We start from the raw sequence: 17,160 nt of genomic DNA, 5'->3' as shown, positions 1-17,160 counted from the left end.
ATGGCATCTTGATGAGTTTGCAGCACCTTGATCAATTCTTCTTCTTGTTCTTGGCTCAAGGCCGAGCTAATGATAACAGGGTGTCTCTCATCACTACCCAAGTATGCATACTTGAGATTAGGGGGCAATGCTTTGAGCTCAGGTTTTGGTGCTTCCTTTTCTTCTTTCACTTTCTCTGGCCTGCTTAGCATGGTTGTGTCAGCACCCTTGATATCACTAATTTCAATATCCTTGGTGAACTCCTCCTCTGCCACTTCCTTTATTGTTTCCTCAAAAGTTTCTTGTACTGCAATGTCCACTACATCAACCCTCATGCATTCCCTTAGTGATTCTGATGGATAGCTCATTGCCTTGAATACATTAAACACCAATTTCTCATCATGGAGTCTAAGAGTGAGTTCACCCTTTTGTACATCTATGATGGCTCCAGCAGTAGCTAGGAAGGGTCTTCCCAGAATTATTGAAGCCTTGGCTTCTTCCTCCATATCTAACACCACAAAATCAGCAGGAAATATAAATTCTCCCACTTTCACCAACAAATCCTCAACTATCCCATGAGGGAATTTAAAAGTTCGATCTGCCAATTGGAGGGCCATTCTTGTTGGTTTGGCTTTTTCAATCTTCATTCTTCTCATCATTGTTAGCGACATCAAATTGATGCTGGCCCCTAAATCACACAAGGCCTTCTCCACCATGACTTCTCCTATAATACAGGGGATTTGGAAACTGCCTGGGTCCTTCAATTTCTGAGGCAATTTGTGCTGAATGATGGCACTGCATTCTTCAGTTAACAACACAGTTTCCTCATTTCTCCAGCTTCTCTTCTTGGTCATCAATTCTTTTAAGAATTTTGCATAGAGTGGCATTTGCTCTATTGCCTCAGCAAAGGGAATGTTGATTTGAAGCTTCTTGAAAATCTCCAAGAACCTGGAGAATTGGCCATCCTTTTCACTTTTCATCAAACGTTGAGGATAAGGTGCTTTAGGTGTGTAAGGCTTCAAGACCTCTTTTTCTTTTTCTTTTGTTGCAAACGGTGTAACAGATTGTCCTTGTTCTTTGTCTTTCACATTTTCCTTTGCTTCATCCTCTGTGGTTTCCCTTGAAATCTCCTTTAGATTCTTTCCACTTCTGAGGGTTATGGCCTTATATTCCTCCCTTGCAATAGCCTTGACAGCATGAGAACCGCTTGTCCCAGGGGCTTGCTTAGTCAAATACAAAATTTGATTTTCTAGCTTCTGGATGGCAGCTCCTTGGTTTTGCAAGTTAGAATTTACTTCTTCCTTAAAAGCTTTCAATTCAATTATGTCTTGGCTCATGGTTGCAAGCATTCCTTCTATCCGGTTTAATTGATCTTGAAATTGTTGGTTCGGATTAGGTTGGCTATGTTGATTATTTTGGCCATGATATGATGATTGGGGGTAAGTGTTTTGTGTGGCTTGGTATGATCTTGGTTGGAGTTTTGGTATGTGGAATTGTTTTGTTGGTTGTGGTTGTAAGGTTTGTGGTTTTGTGGTTGGGTTTGTTGGTTTCCCCACCCAAAGTTTGGGTGGTTTCTCCAGCCTGGGTTGTAAGTGTTGGAGTGTGGATCATATGATTGCCTTTGTTGGTTTCCCACATAGTTAACCTCATCCCAATCACCTCCTTCAATGCCTACTTCCTCTTGATCTTGTGTGTGTATTGCAGCCACTTGCTTTGTTTCTAATTGCCTGGTAAGCTCTGCTAGTTGCTTGGCAAACACCTTGTTTTGGGCTAGAATTGTATCAACATGGTTCAGCTCCATGACTCCCTTAGTGTTGTGCCTTTCTGATGCATAGTAGTACTCATTCTCAGCCACTGTCTCGATCACTTCAATGGCTTCTTCCACAGTCTTTTTCCTGTTCAATGAACCTCCTGATGAATGGTCTACAGCCTTCCTTGATTCATAAGAGAGCCCATCATAGAAGATGTGCAGTTGCACCCAATCATGGAACATGTTTGGTGGGCATTTCCTTGTCAAGTCCTTGAATCTCTCCCATGCCTCGTAGAGAGTTTCACCATCTTGTTGTCTAAAAGTCTGAACCTCAGATCGAAGCCTATTGACCTTTTGTGGAGGCTAGAAACATGCCAGAAACTTGCTTTCCACCTCATCCCATGTTGTTAGACTCCCCCTTGGGAATGATTCCAGCCACTTAGCTGCTTTGTCCCTAAGTGAAAATGGGAACAAAAGCAGTTTATAGGCATCTTCCTGGACTCCATTGGACTTCACAGTGTCACAAATTCTCAAGAATTTTGTGAGATGTTGGTTTGGGTCTTCATTAGCACTTCCTCCAAAGGAACAATGATTTTCCACAAGTGATATTAGCTGTGGCTTGAGCTCAAAATTGTTGGCCTGAATGGGTGGTTTCTGGATGCTACTACCACAATTCCCAGAGGTTGGGTTTATGTATGAACTAAGAACCCTCCTCTCAGGGATGGCATCGTTTCCATCAGCTCTCTCATGGTTGTGAACTTCTCTATCCATGTTGAGATCTAAAGCTTCCTCAAAATTGTCCTCAGATTCTCCTTCAGATTCCTCTTCTCCCACTACTCTCTTCCCTCTTGCTTCCCTTCTAAGTCTATGAAGGGTCCTTTCCGGTTCGGTATATGGAGGAGTTGATGTCTCTCCTCTCCTACCTGTCATACAAGAACACAGCTCAAACACAAACAAGTAAAATACTCTTTGTTAATGGAAGAGTATGGTTAGATCAATTGAGGAATTAAATCAAACAGTTAGTGAGTCAGTGAGTTAGTTGCATGAATTTAAAGGCATAAAGAAGGAAAGCATGTAACCAAGTGCAGAAATTAAAATTCAACAAGTATCTATAACAGAATTAACAAAGCAAGAGAAAATTGCTCAATCTAGTTAGCTTCCAATTTGAGAATTGTCAATCGAAAATCAATCCCCGGCAACGGCGCCATAAACTTGATGCGCATAAACATGTTATGCTACGATTTAGGAAATTGCACGATCGGCAAAATTCCTTCCGGCAAGTGCACCGGTTATCGTCGTCAAGTAAAAACTCACAATAGAGTGAGGTCGAATCCCACAAGGATTGGTTGAGTGAGCAATTCGGATTAGAAGTGTGTTCTAGTTGAGCGGAATCAAGATTTGAGATGAGAATTGCGGAATGTAAAATTGGCGGGAAAAGTAAATGACAAGAAAATTAAATGGCTGAATCTTAAATTGCATGAATTAAAGAGCAGAATGTAAATTGCTGAAATTAAAAGGGAATGGGGGTGATTGCAAGAATTGAATTGCTGAATGTAAAGAGAAAGTGGAAATCAGAAATGGGGAATTCATTGGGTTTAGGAGATATTGAAATCTCCGAATCAAAACATGTATATCTCTTCCTCAACCAATGCATTCATTGAATTTTGCTTGGCAATCTTATATGATTGGATCCCAATTCCTTGGCTCACCAATGCTCTCTAAAAACAAACAAATTCCCAATCCCTTGGTTTAAATGTTCATAAGAAGAGATGATGCTTGATCACTGATTATACCACACAATTTCATGAACCACAATTTGGTAGGATTACATGTCACAATATCCATCCAAACCCCAATCCAATCCACTGTGAGAAAGCTTCTCTAGCATGAATCCTCCATTCCTTTCCCAAGGCTCCGAAGGATTCCAAGTATGAGTAGTTTCTTTCCCAAGACAACTACTCAATGGAATTAGATCGAGAAGCTTTCTAACAAAATTCAAGAGAAAAGATTGAAGAAGAAGATAAACTATTATTGATTCATTGAATTACAATAGAGCTCCCTAACCCAATGAAAGGGGGTTTAGTGAATCATAGCTCTGAATTCAATTACAAAGAAAAGGAAAACTAGCTAAAAGTGAAAGTAAAAGTCCCCTCTAACTTAACTTCTATCCTATTTATACACTTTCTATATTGAGCTTCAGTTGTGCTTCTTGGGCTTTGAGGCCTCTCCTTGCTTTCCTTTTGCCTTGGGTTTATGATCCATAACCTTGATGAGGTTGTTGATCCAATTCCTGTAACATTTATTGAGCCAATTTAGTGATAATCAAATAATGACACAAGACTCAATAAATTGAGATTTCAAACTCATCAATCCTTCAGGCCCAATCCCATAAACCATGATATTCAATTGGGTTTCATACCAAAGTAAGTTTAAGTTAATATTTGTGCTCAAAGACTAACTTAAATCACAATTTTTTTGGCCCAGAAACCTTTTTCAAGAGTGGCGTTTAAGTTGTAGTTTAAGCTTAAACTGCAACTTAAACGCCAGACACTTCCAGTGAGGCCATTTGTAGAAGCACGTTTAAGCTTCAGTTAAGGTTAAACTGAAGCTTAAACGTGGAAATGGAAGAAGGTAGCCCTGGAGAGTCATGTAGTCGAACACGTTTAAGCTTCAGTTTAAGGTTAAACTGAAGCTTAAACGTGGAGATAGGAAAGGCAGCCCTGGAGGTCGAACACGTTTAACCTCCAGTTTGAGGTCAAACTGGAGGTTAAACGTGGAAAAGGGTGGAGGCATACTGGAGGTCGAACACGTTTAACCTCCAGTTTGAGGTCAAACTGGAGGTTAAACGTGGAAGCTTGGAATGGTGGCCCTGGAGGTGTCGAACACGTTTAACCTCCAGTTTGAGGTCAAACTGGAGGTTAAACGTGGAGATGGAGAGAGCAACCCTGGAGTAGAAAAGCTATCGAACACGTTTAAGCTCCAGTTTGAGTCAAACTGGAGCTTAAACGTGGAATGGCTCCCTGGTACTCTTCCTGGTTCTGGCGTTTAACCTCCAGTTTGAGGTCAAACTAGAGGTTAAACGTGGAACTCCTCCCTGGGTGGCATACTCATTCTGGCGTTTAACCTCCATTTTGAGGTCAAACTGGAGGTTAAACGTGGAATGCTCCTTAAGTGAGGCTTTTCATTCTGGCGTTTAACCTCCAGTTTGAGGTCAAACTGGAGGTTAAACTTCAATCCCAGCATTTCTTATCCTTCATGATTTTGGCGTTTAAGCTCCAGTTTAGGCTTAAACTGGAACTTAAACTCCACATATGATATTCAAGCTTCCTTTATTGATTTTGTTGCTTCCTTGCTTAGCCTCTTCTTCCCTGAAATCATCCAAACAATTGCATCAAAGTCTTGCAAAATTTCATGAGAAATCTTTCATTCATAGCATTTAGGTAATATAACTAAAACTCATGGAATTTGCATCAAAATCATATTGTTTGGATGGTTCATTACTTTGTTCTTCATTTAACCATTTTTGGTTACTTTAAGCTCAAGAAAATGCATAAAACAACTAAAACTAACAGAAAAATGCTAGTGAAACTAGCCTATGATGCCTTGGCATCAGTTATCTTGTAACTCTTAGTCAGGAAAACAATTCACTTATCAAATTGAATTACGAAAAATAAGAGAGTATGAAATAAATACTTATTATACAGTAATGGAGAATATGTTGGGGTTTTGGAGAAGCTTTGTCTTCTGAATTTCAGCTTTTCTCTTGTATTCCTCTTCCCTCATGCATGCAAAAGTGCAAAGTTCCTTCCATGGCAAGCTCTATGTAAGGTGTCACCGTTGTCAATGGCTACTTCCCATCTCCTCAGTGAAAATGGTCCAAATGCTCTGTCACAGCACGGCTAATCATCTAGAGGTTCTCGATCATACTGGAATATGATTTACTATCCTTTTGCGTCTGTCACTACGCCAAGCACTCGCGAGTTTGAAGCCCGTCACAGTCATACAATCCCAGAATCCTACTCGGAATACCACAGACAAGGTTTAGACTTTCCGGATTCTCCTGAATGACGCCATCAATTCTAGCTTATACCACGAAGATTCTGATTATGGAAGCTAAGAGATACTCATTCAATCTAATATAGAATGGAGGTGGTTGTCATGCACACGTTCATGGGTTGAGGAAGGTGATGAGTGTCACGGATCATCACCTTCTCCATAATTAAGCGCGAATGAATATCTTAGATAGGAACACGCATGTTTGAATGGAAAATAGAAGTACTTGCATTAATTCATCGAGACGCTGCAGAGCTCCTCACCCCCAACAATGGGGTTTAGAGACTCATGCTGCTAAAAGGTACAAATTTCAGATCTAAAATGTCATGAGATACAAAATAAATCTCTAAAAGTTGTTTAAATACTAAACTAGTAACCTAGGTTTACAGAAAATGAGTAAACTATGATAGATAGTGCAGAATTCCACTTCTAGGGCCCACTTGGTGTGTGCTGGGGCTGAGACTAAAGCTTCTCATGTGCCTGGGCTGTTTCTGGCGTTGAACTCCAACTTGTAACCTGTTTCTGGCGCTGGACGCCAGACTGCAACATGGAACTGGTGTTGAACGCCAGTTTACGTCGTCTATCCTTGAGCAAAGTATGGACTATTATATATTGCTGGAAAGCCCTGGATGTCTACTTTCCAACGCAATTGGAAGCGCACCAATTGGACTCCTGTAGCTCCGGAAAATCCATTCTGAGTGCAGAGAGGTTAGAATCCAACAGCATCAGCAATCCTTTTTCAGCCCGAATCAGATTTTTGCTCAGCTCCCTCAATTTCAGCCAGAAAATACCTGAAATTACAGAAAAGCATAAAAACTCAGTAAATTCTAGAAATATGAATTTTTCCTAGAAACTAATTAAAATATACTAAAAACTTAACTAAAACATCCTAAAAACTACATGAAATTAACCCCAAAAAGCGTATAAAATATCCGCTCATCACAACACCAAACTTAAACTGTTGCTTGTCCCCAAGCAACTAGAAAAATAAAATAGAATACAAATAAGTCACGAAGCAATAATATCTCCGAGTTTTTGAGTGAAGCTCATATTCTAATTAAATGAGCGGGACTAGTAGCTTTTTACTTCCGAACAGTTTTGGCATGTCGCTTTATCCATTGAAGCTCAGAATGATTGGCATCTATAGGAACTTAGAATTCAGATAGTGTTATTGATTCTCCTAGTTCAGTATGTTGATTCTTGAACACAGATACTTTTATGAGTCTTGGTCGTGGCACTAAGCACTTTGTTTTCCAGTATTACCACCGGATACATAAATGCCACAGACACATAATTGGGTGAACGTTTTCAGATTGTCACTCAGCTTTGCTAAAGTCCCCAATTAGAGGTGTCCAGGGTTCTTAAGCACACTCTTCTTTTTGCTTTGGACCTTGACTTTAACCGCTCAGTCTCAAGTTTTTACTTGACACCTTCACGCCACAAGCACATGGTTAGGGACAGCTTGGTTTAGCCGCTTAGACCAGGATTTGATTCCCTTAGGCCCTCCTATCCACTGATGCTCAAAGCCTTGGATCCTTTTTTACTACCCTTGCCTTTTGGTTTTAAGGGCTATTGGCTTTTTCTGCTTGCTTTTTTTTTTTTTTTTGCAAGCTTTGTATTCACTGCTTTTTCTTGCTTCAAGAATCATTTTTATGATTTTTCAGATTATCAATAACATGTCTCATGTTCATTATTCTTTCAAGAGCCAACATATTTAACATTCAAGAACATCAAATTCCAAAGACATATGCTCTGTTCAGGCATTCATTCAAAAGGCAGAAATCATTGCCACCACATGTAAACAATTAGAATTTGTTTTATTAAAAATTCGAAAAATATTGCCTCCTTATTCTAAAGAAAATCTTCTATTTTATTCATGTTTAATGATGATGAGGAAAATAAATTATAGCTTAATTAGAGATAAAATAACTACTAATTACCACTATATCTTCTAAGGTAAAACTAAAAATAAGAACAATTATCACAGAGTTAAGGTTAAGATTAGAGCTCAACAACCTTGAGTTTGGGATGTGGATGTTCCTCTAGTCTGTGGAGTGCTTGGTCCTTCAAGAGATAACTTCTGACGCTTCAGTTCCTTTAAGTCACGCCCTTGCTCTTCTTGTTCCCTGAGCAGTTTGCAGAGCATACTGTTTTGATTTTGCTATTCTTCCTTTATTTGGTCCATAGATTCTTGCAACTTGGTGACAGATGCTTCAAGCTGTTCCCAATATTCAAATTGAGGGACTTCCGGGAGGAATTCTTGTGCCCTCCTCTTGATGGGGTCATCCTGCATTTGTTGTTTTTCCATTGTGGTTTTAGTGATTGGTTGCTCCACTGAGATGTACTCCGTTATTCCCATCCTTACTCAAGCATCTTTGCAGAGCATAGAGATTAGGCTTGGATAAACCAACCTGGCATCTTTGGAGTTCTTGTTTGCAAGTATGTAAAATTCAGATGGAATCAGTTGATGAACTTCCACTTCTTTTCCTAACATAATGCAATGGATCATCACTGCTCTTTTGACGGTGACTTCAGAATGGTTGCTAGTGGGCAATATAAAACGCCCAATGAAGTCCAGCCATCCTCTAGTGACTGGTTTGAGATCTTCTCTCTTGAGTTGATTTGGGACACTCTTGCTGCTGGTGGTCCACCTGGCTCCAGGGATGCATATATCCTCTAGAATATTATCTAGGCCCTTGTTTGTTCTCATCATTCTCTTATTGAAGGAGTCTGTGTCATCTTTCAGCTGAGGTAGCTTAAAGATCTCCCTGATTTTGTTAGGGTGGATGTGAACAATCTTTCCTCTGACCATAGTCCAATAGTCATAGAGGGCAGTTCCAGATATTCTCTACCTGTCTGTTTGCCACATATTAGTGTAGAACTCCTGAACCATATTCCTTCCCACTTTTGTTTCAGGATTAGCTAGGACTTCCCAGTTCCTGTTTCGAATCTGCTCTTGGATCTCCGGATATTCATCTTCCTTCAGATCGAACTTGACTTCCGGGATCACTGATCTTAAACCCATTATTTTGTAGTAATGGTCTGAATGTTCTTTGGTTAAGAACTTCCCTTGATTCCAAAGTGGTTTTGGAATACTCTCTTTCTTACCTCTTGGAGTGGTTTGTTTTCCTTTAGGAGCCATGATCTTAGTGGATATAATTTAATGATCACGGATAAACACACCAAACTTAGAGGTTTGCTTGTCCTCAAGCAAAAGAAAAGAAAGGAGAGGGATAGAAGGAGAGCTAGTGTCGAATGGTGGATGAGAGGAGGGAGGCCGAATGTGGATTTAAAAGGGAGGGGGGTGGGTTTTCGAAAATTTAAAAAAAAGATAAGATAGAAGTTATGATTTAAAAAAATAAGTATGATATAAAAAGATGTGATTTAAAATTGAAAAGATATGAAAGAAATTTGAAAAAGATAAATTTGGATTTTGAAAAAGATAATGTGGAGATTTGAAAAAGATATTGATGAGTTGAAAGGATTTTAGAAGGAAAAGAGATAGATTTGTTTTGGAAATTTTTGAAAAAGAGTTGGATTGGATTGAAAAAGAATTTGTGTTTATGGATTAAGATACATTTGATATTTTTAAAGTAGGGTTTTTAGAAATTAGGGATTTTAGAAATCAGGGTTTGTAACATGTTTATGCAAGAAATCATGAATTGAAACATGAAAATTAAAATTAAAATGAAAAATATGAAGTAAAAACAAATTTACCTCCTCCCCACCATCCTGGCGTTAAACGCCCAAACGCTGCATGTTTTAGGCGTTTAACGCCCAATTGCTGCTTCTCCTGGGCGTTCAACGCCCAGCTGTTGCTTCTTTCTGGCGTTGAACGCCAAGAACTCCTTTGTCACTGGGCGTTTTTCTGAACGCCCAGGACGCTATAAATCTGGCGTTAAACGCCCAGAAGGAGCTTCTTTCTGGCGTTCAACGCCCAGAAGATGCTTCTTTCTGGCGTTTAACGCCCAGATAGCTATCCTTACTGGCGTTCAACGCCCAGTGGATGCTTCTTTTGGGCGTTGAACGCCCAAAACAGACTTTTAGTAGCATTTTCTTGCCAGTGAGCTCTTTTTCTCTGTTTTGTGTGCTGAATCCTTCTGTAACCCTGTGAACCTATACAATTGACTTTTTACCTTAGTAGCAATAAACTTTATATAAACAAATAAAATCAAGAATAGGGCAAAATAACAGAAAAAGTCTTCCCAATGGCTGGGTTGCCTCCCAGCAAGTGCTTCTTTATTGTCTTTAGCTGGACCTTGTTGAGCTTTTAATCTAGCTTCAGCCTTGAGCACTCTTGCTCAACATTGCCTTCAAGATAGTGTTTGATTCTCTGTCCATTAACAATGAACTTCTTATCAGAATCAATGTCATGAAGCTCCACATAACCATATGGTGATACACTTGTAATCATATATGGTCCCCTCCACCGGGATTTCAGTTTCCCTGGGAATAGCCTGAGCCTAGAGTTAAACAACAGAACCTTTTGTCCTGGTTCAAAGATTCTAGATGACAGCTTCCTGTCATGCCACCTTTTAGATTTGTCTTTATAAAGCTTGGCATTTTCGAAAGCAGTGAATCTGAATTCCTCTAGCTCATTCAGCTGGAGCAATCTTTTTTCTCCAGCTAATTTGGCATCAAAGTTTAGGAATCTGGTTGTCCTGTAGGCCTTATGTTCCAGTTCCATGGGCAGGTGACAAGCTTTACCATACACAAGTTAGTACAGAGAGGTCCCTGTAGGAGTCTTGAATGCTGTTCTGTAAGCCCACAGAGCATTATCCAAGCTTCGTGCCCAATCCTTTCTACGGGTACTTACAGTCCGTTCCAGGATTCTTTTCAGTTCTATGTTAGAAACTTCAGCTTGCCCATTTGTCTGTGGATGATATGGAGTCGCCACCTTGTGGCGAATCCCACACCGGACCATGGCAGAGTAAAGCTGTTTGTTGCAGAAGTGAGTGCCCCCATCACTGATTAATACCCTAGGGACACCAAACCTGCTGAATATATGTTTCTGGAGGAACTTCAGCACTGTTTTAGTTTCATTGGTGGGTGTGGCAATGGCCTCTACCCATTTTGATACATAGTCAACTACCACCAGAATATAAGTGTTTGAGTATGATGGTGGGAAAGGCCCCATGAAATCAATTCCCCATACATCAAACAACTCAATCTCCAAGATTTCTTGTTGAGGCATGGCGTAACTATGAGGCAAATTACCAGCTCTCTGGCAACTGTCACAGTTACGTACAAACTCTCAGGAATCTCTGTAGAGTGTAGGCCAGTAGAAACCACATTGGATGACCTTGGTGGCTGTTCGCTCACCTCCGAAATGACCTCCAATTGTGACCCATGGCAATGCCATAAGATACTCTGTGCTTCTTCTCTAGGCATAGACCTACGGATTATTCCGTCTGCACATCTCTTAAAGAGATAGGGTTCATCCCACAAGTAGTACTTTGCATCAGAAATTAATTTTTTCTTTTGTTGCCTGCTGTACGCCTTGGGTATGAACCTTGCAGCTTTATAGTTTGCAATGTCTGCAAACCATGGTATTTCCTGAATGGCGAACAAATGCTCATCCGGAAAGGTTTCAGAGATCTCAATAGAGGGAGAGGGTGCCCCTTCTACTGGCTCTATTCGGGACAGATGATCAGCCACTTGGTTTTCTGTCCCTTTTCTGTCTCTTATTTCTATATCAAACTCTTGCAGAAGCAATACCCATCTTATAAGCCTGGGTTTTGAATCCTGCTTTGTAAGTAGATATTTAAGAGCAGCATGGTCAGTGTACACAATCACTTTTGATCCTACTAAGTATGATCTAAACTTGTCAATGGCATAGACCACTGCAAGCAATTCCTTTTCTGTTGTTGTGTAATTTTTCTGGGCATCATTTAAAACACGGCTAGCATAATAAATGACATGCAGAAGTTTGTCATGCCTCTGCCCCAGTACTGCACCAATGGCGTGATCACTGGCATCACACATTAATTTGAATGGTAATGTCCAGTCTGGTGCAGAGATAACTGGTGCTGTGACCAGCTTAGCTTTCAGAGTTTCAAACACCTGCAGGCACTCTGTGTCAAACAAAAATAGCGTGTTAACAGCTAGCAGGTTGCTTAGAGGTTTTGCAATTTTTGAAAAATCCTTTATAAACCTCCTATAGAATCCTGCATGCCCGAGAAAGCTTCTGATTGCCTTAACATTGGTAGGTGGTGGTATTTTTTCAATTACCTCTATTTTAGCTTGATCTACCTCTATTCCCTTGTTTGAAATTTTATGCCCAAGGACAATCCTTTCAGTCACCATAAAGTGACATTTTTCCCAATTTAAAACCAGGTTGGTCTCTTGACATCTTTTCAAAACCAGTGTCAGGTGATCAAGACAGGAGCTGAATGAGCCTCCATATACTTAGAAGTCATCCATGAAGACTTCCAGAAATTTTTCCACCATATCAGAGAAAATAGAGAGCATGCATCTCTGGAAGGTTGCAGGTGCATTACACAGCCCAAATGGCATCCTTCTGTAAGCAAATACTCCAGATGGACATGTGAATGCTGTTTTCTCTTGATCCTGGGGATCTACTGTAATTTGGTTGTAGCCTGAATAGCCGTCCAAAAAGCAGTAATAATCATGACCTGCTAGTCTCTCTAGCATCTGGTCTATGAATGGTAAAGGAAAATGATCCTTCATGGTGGCTGTATTGAGCCTTCTGTAGTCAATACACATGCGCCACCCTATAACTGTTCTTGTAGGAACTAGTTCATTTTTTTCATTATGAACCACTGTCATGCCTCCCTTTTTGGGGACAACTTGAACATGGCTCACCCAGTAGCTATCAGAAATAGGATAAATAATCCCAGCCTCCAGTAATTTGGTGACCTCTTTCTGCACCACTTCCTTCATTGCAGGATTTAGCCGCTTCTGTGGTTGAACCACTGGCTTAGCATTGTCCTCCAATAAGATCTTGTGCATGCATCTAGCTGGGCTTATGCCCTTAAGGTCACTTATGGACCACCCAAGAGCTGTCTTGTGTGTCCTTAGCACTTGAATTAGTGCTTCCTCTTCCTGTGGATTTAAAGCAGAGCTTATGATCACTGGAAAAGTATCACCTTCTCCCAGAAATGCATATTTCAGGGATGGTGGTAATGGTTTGAGCTCGGGTTTAGGAGGTTTTTCCTCTTCCTGAGGAAATTTCAGAGACTCTTTCAATTCCTCTAAATCCTCTAGATCAGGCGGAACATCTTTAAAGATGTTTTCCAGCTCTGATTCGAGACTCTCAGCCATGTTGATCTCCTCCACCAAAGAGTCAATAAGATCAACTTTCATACAGTCTTTTGGTGTGTCTGGATGCTGCATGGCATTGACAGCATTCAACTTAAACTCATCCTCATTGACTCTCAGGGTGACTTCCCCCTTTTGAACATCAATGAGAGTTCGTCCAGTTGCTAGGAAAGGTCTTCCTAGAATGAGAGTAGCACTCTTGTGCTCCTCCATCTCCAGCACGACGAAGTCAGTGGGAAAGGCGAATGGCCCAACCCTGACAATCATGTCCTCAATCACGCCTGCTGGTTTTTTAATGGAGCCATCAGTAAGTTGGAGACATATCCGGGTTGGTTTAACTTCTTCAGTTAAACCAAGCTTTCTAATAGTGGATGCAGGTATTAGGTTGATGCTTGCCCCAAGATCACATAAGGCTGTCTTGGTGCAATTACCCTCTAATATGCATGGTATCAGAAAGCTTTTGGGATCTTTAAGCTTTTCAGGGAAGCTTTTTAGAATGACTGCACTGCATTCTTCAGTGAGGAGAACTTTTTCAGTTTCTCTCCAATCCTTCTTATGACTTAAGATCTCTTTCATGAACTTGGCATAAGAAGGTATTTGCTCAAGTGCTTCTGCAAACGGAATCTTTATTTCAAGAGTCCTGAGATAATATGCAAAGCGAACAAATTGCTTATCTTGCTCCTCTTGGCGGAGTTTTTGAGGATAAGGTATCTTGGCTTTATATTCCTCAACTTTGGTTGCTGCAGGTTTATTTCCTACAGAAGTGGTTGAAGAAGCCCTTTTAGGGGGGTTGTCATCAGCACTTGTGTGTGTTTGATCCCTCACTGGCAATTGAGTGCTAGGGTTGGAAGCTGGAGTGAAGTTAGATGCCAACTCCTCAGCTGTTCCTGGCGTCTGAACGCCAGAACTGTGCTTCCTTTGGGCGTTCAACGCCAGTTCCTTGCTTGTTTCTGGCATTGAACACCAGTCCTGAGCATGGTTTGGGCGTTCAGCGCCAGCCTTCCACCCAATTTCTGGCATTTTAGCGCCAGAATTATTTTTCCCCGGGCTCTTACTGTCCTCAGATGGAATTTGGGTAGTTTACTCATTTATTGGCTTCCTGCTGCCTTGAAGTGGGGTATTTAATGTTTTCCCACTTCTTAAATGAACTGCTTGGCATTCTTCTGTTATTTGTTTTGATAGCTGCTGCTTTGTTTGCTTTAATTGTTCTTCCATATTTATATTAGCCATCCTTGTCTCTTGTAGTCTCTCCTTGAATTCGGCTAACTATTTTGTTAGAAAATCCAATTGCTGATTGAATTCAGTAGCTTGTTCAGCAGGACTGAGTTCAGTAGTCACTGTTTTAGCCTCTTCTTTCATGGAAGGTTCACTGCTTAGGTACAGATGCTGATTTCTGGCAACTGTATCAATGAGCTCTTGAGCTTCTTCAATTGTCTTTCTCATGTGGATAGATCCACCAGCTGAGTAGTCTAGAGACATCTGAGCTCTTTCTGTAAGCCCATAATAGAAGATGTCTAGCTGAACCCACTCTGAAAACATTTCAGAGGGGCATTTTCTTAGCATCTCTCTGTATCTCTCCCAGGCATCATAAAGAGATTCATTATCTCCTTGTTTAAAGCCTTGGATGTCCAGCCTTAGCTGTGTCATCCATTTTGGAGGAAAGTATTGATTCAGGAATTTTTCTGACAGCTATTTCCATGTCCTTATGCTAGCCTTAGGTTGGTTATTTAACCACCTCTTAGCTTGATCTTTTACAGCAAATGGAAACAGTAATAATCTGTAGACATCCTGATCTACTTCCTTATCATGTACTATGTCAGCAATTTGTAAAAACTGTGCCAGAAACTCTGTAGGTTCTTCCTGTGGAAGACCGGAATACTGGCAACTTTGCTACACCATGATAATGAGCTGAGGATTCAACTCAAAGCTACTGACTCCGATGGAGGGTATACAGATACTACTCCCATATGAAGCAGTAGTGGGGTTAGCATATGACCCCAGAGTCCTTCTGGACTGTTCATTTCCACTTAGATCCATGATGAAGAAAGGGAGATGATGTGGCTTTATTTTATTTATTTTATTATATTAAAAAATTCAAAATAATAAAACTATAATAAAAAAAATTAAAAATATTTTAAGAGGATTTTCGAAAAAAATGAAGAGAGAGAATAAGTGGTTAGGAGGTTTTGAAAAAGATATGATTTTTTTAAAAACTTGACAACTAAGATATGATAAGATAAAATTTTTGAAATTGAAATCTAAATTTTTATGAAGAATTTCGAAATACTAGCTTAAAAATAGTTAGAAAAGATATTTTTTTTTGAATTTAATAAGGAAAGAGAAAAACAATAAAATAGCACAAGATTTAAAATTTTTAGATCTAATGCTCCTTGTTTTCGAAAATTTTGGAGGGAAAACACCAAGGAACACCAAACTTAAAAAATTTTAAGATCAAGACACAAGGAAAACTCAAGAACACTTTGAAGAATCACAAGAACCACAAGAACATGAAGGTAGAACACCAAACTTAAAATTTTTAGCAAACCAAACTAAAATTTTCGAAAATTATAGAAAGATTAACAAGAAAACATCAAACTTAAAGTTTGGCAAAAGATTTAATCAAAGAAAAATTATTTTTGAAAAAAAAAAGATTTTAACAAGAAGATACCCAATTACCCAAATAATCAAAGAAAAATTATTTTTTAACATAGACCAACGCTCTAGCCAATTGGGCAGTAAATGTAACACTTGTTTTGAAGAAGTATTTTTAATAACTAAAAAAAACTCAATTATTAGTTAAAAAAATTTCGAAAAATTTAAAAAAAAGAGAAAATAAGGATTTAAAAAAAATAATTTCAACCAAAAACAATAATAGAAGATTCTAAACTAAAAAGAAAAATTTTTCCTAATCTAAGCAACAAAATAAACCGTCAGTTGTCTAAACTCGAACAATCCCCGGCAACGGCGCCAAAAACTTGGTCCACGAAAATTACTTCACACTATGTAATTCCGCACAACTAACCAGCAAGTGCACTGGGTCGTCCAAGTAATACCTTACGTGAGTAAGGGTCGAATCCCACGGAGATTGTTGGCTTGAAGCAATCTATGGTTATCTTGTAACTCTTAGTCAGGAAAATAATTCACTTATCAAATTGAATTAAGAAAAATAAGAGAGTATGAAATAAATACTTATTATGCAGTAATGGAGAATATGTTGGGGTTTTGGAGATGCTTTGCCTTCTGAATTTCAGCTTTTCTCTTGTATTCCTCTTCCCTCATGCATGCAAAAGTGCAAAGTTCCTTCCATGGCAAGCTCTATGTAAGGTGTCACCGTTGTCAATGGCTACTTCCCATCTCCTCAGTGAAAATGGTCCAAATGCTCTGTCACAGCACGGCTAATCATCTAGAGGTTCTCGATCATACTGGAATAGGATTTACTATCCTTTTGCGTCTGTCACTACGACCAGCACTCGCGAGTTTGAAGCCCGTCACAGTCATCCAATCCCAGAATCCTACTCGGAATACCACAGATAAGGTTTAGACTTTCCGGATTCTCCTGAATGACGCCATCAATTCTAGTTTATACCATGAAAATTCTAATTATGGAATCTAAGAGATACTCATTCAATCTAATATAGAACGGAGGTGGTTTTCATGCACACGTTCATGGGTTGAGGAAGGTGATGAGTGTCACGGATCATCACCTTCTCCATAATTAAGCGCGAATGAATATCTTAGATAGAAACACGCATGTTCGAATGGAAAATAGAAGTACTTGCATTAATTCATCGAGACGCTGCAGAGCTCCTCACCCCCAACAATGGAGTTTAAAGACTCATGCTGCCAAAAGGTACAAATTTCAGATCTAAAATGTCATGAGATACAAAATAAATCTCTAAAAGTTGTTTAAATACTAAACTAGTAACCTAGGTTTACAGAAAATGAGTAAACTATGATAGATAGTGCAGAAATCCACTTCTGGGACCCACTTGGTGTGTGCTGGGGCTGAGACTAAAGCTTCTCACGTGCCTGGGCTGTTTCTGGCATTGAACTCCAACTTGTAACCTGTTTCTGGCGCTGGACACCAGACTGCAACA

The 17,160-nt window shown here is 39.7% G+C and overlaps 1 non-coding gene across 1 annotated transcript; it reads left to right on the top strand.

The window, feature by feature from the left end:
• Positions 1–1,970: 1,970 nt before the first annotated feature.
• LOC112745915 (small nucleolar RNA R71) lies at positions 1,971–2,074 on the top strand. Its single transcript, XR_003173821.1, has one exon. It is a non-coding gene; the product is annotated as a small nucleolar RNA R71 (small nucleolar RNA).
• Positions 2,075–17,160: the final 15,086 nt, after the last annotated feature.

The sequence above is a fragment of the Arachis hypogaea genome, chromosome 14 (genome assembly GCF_003086295.3).
Source record: "Arachis hypogaea cultivar Tifrunner chromosome 14, arahy.Tifrunner.gnm2.J5K5, whole genome shotgun sequence".
Taxonomy (NCBI): domain Eukaryota; kingdom Viridiplantae; phylum Streptophyta; class Magnoliopsida; order Fabales; family Fabaceae; genus Arachis; species Arachis hypogaea.
The sequence above is the reverse complement of the archived record's forward strand: the minus strand, read 5'-3'. Positions and strand labels throughout refer to the sequence as shown.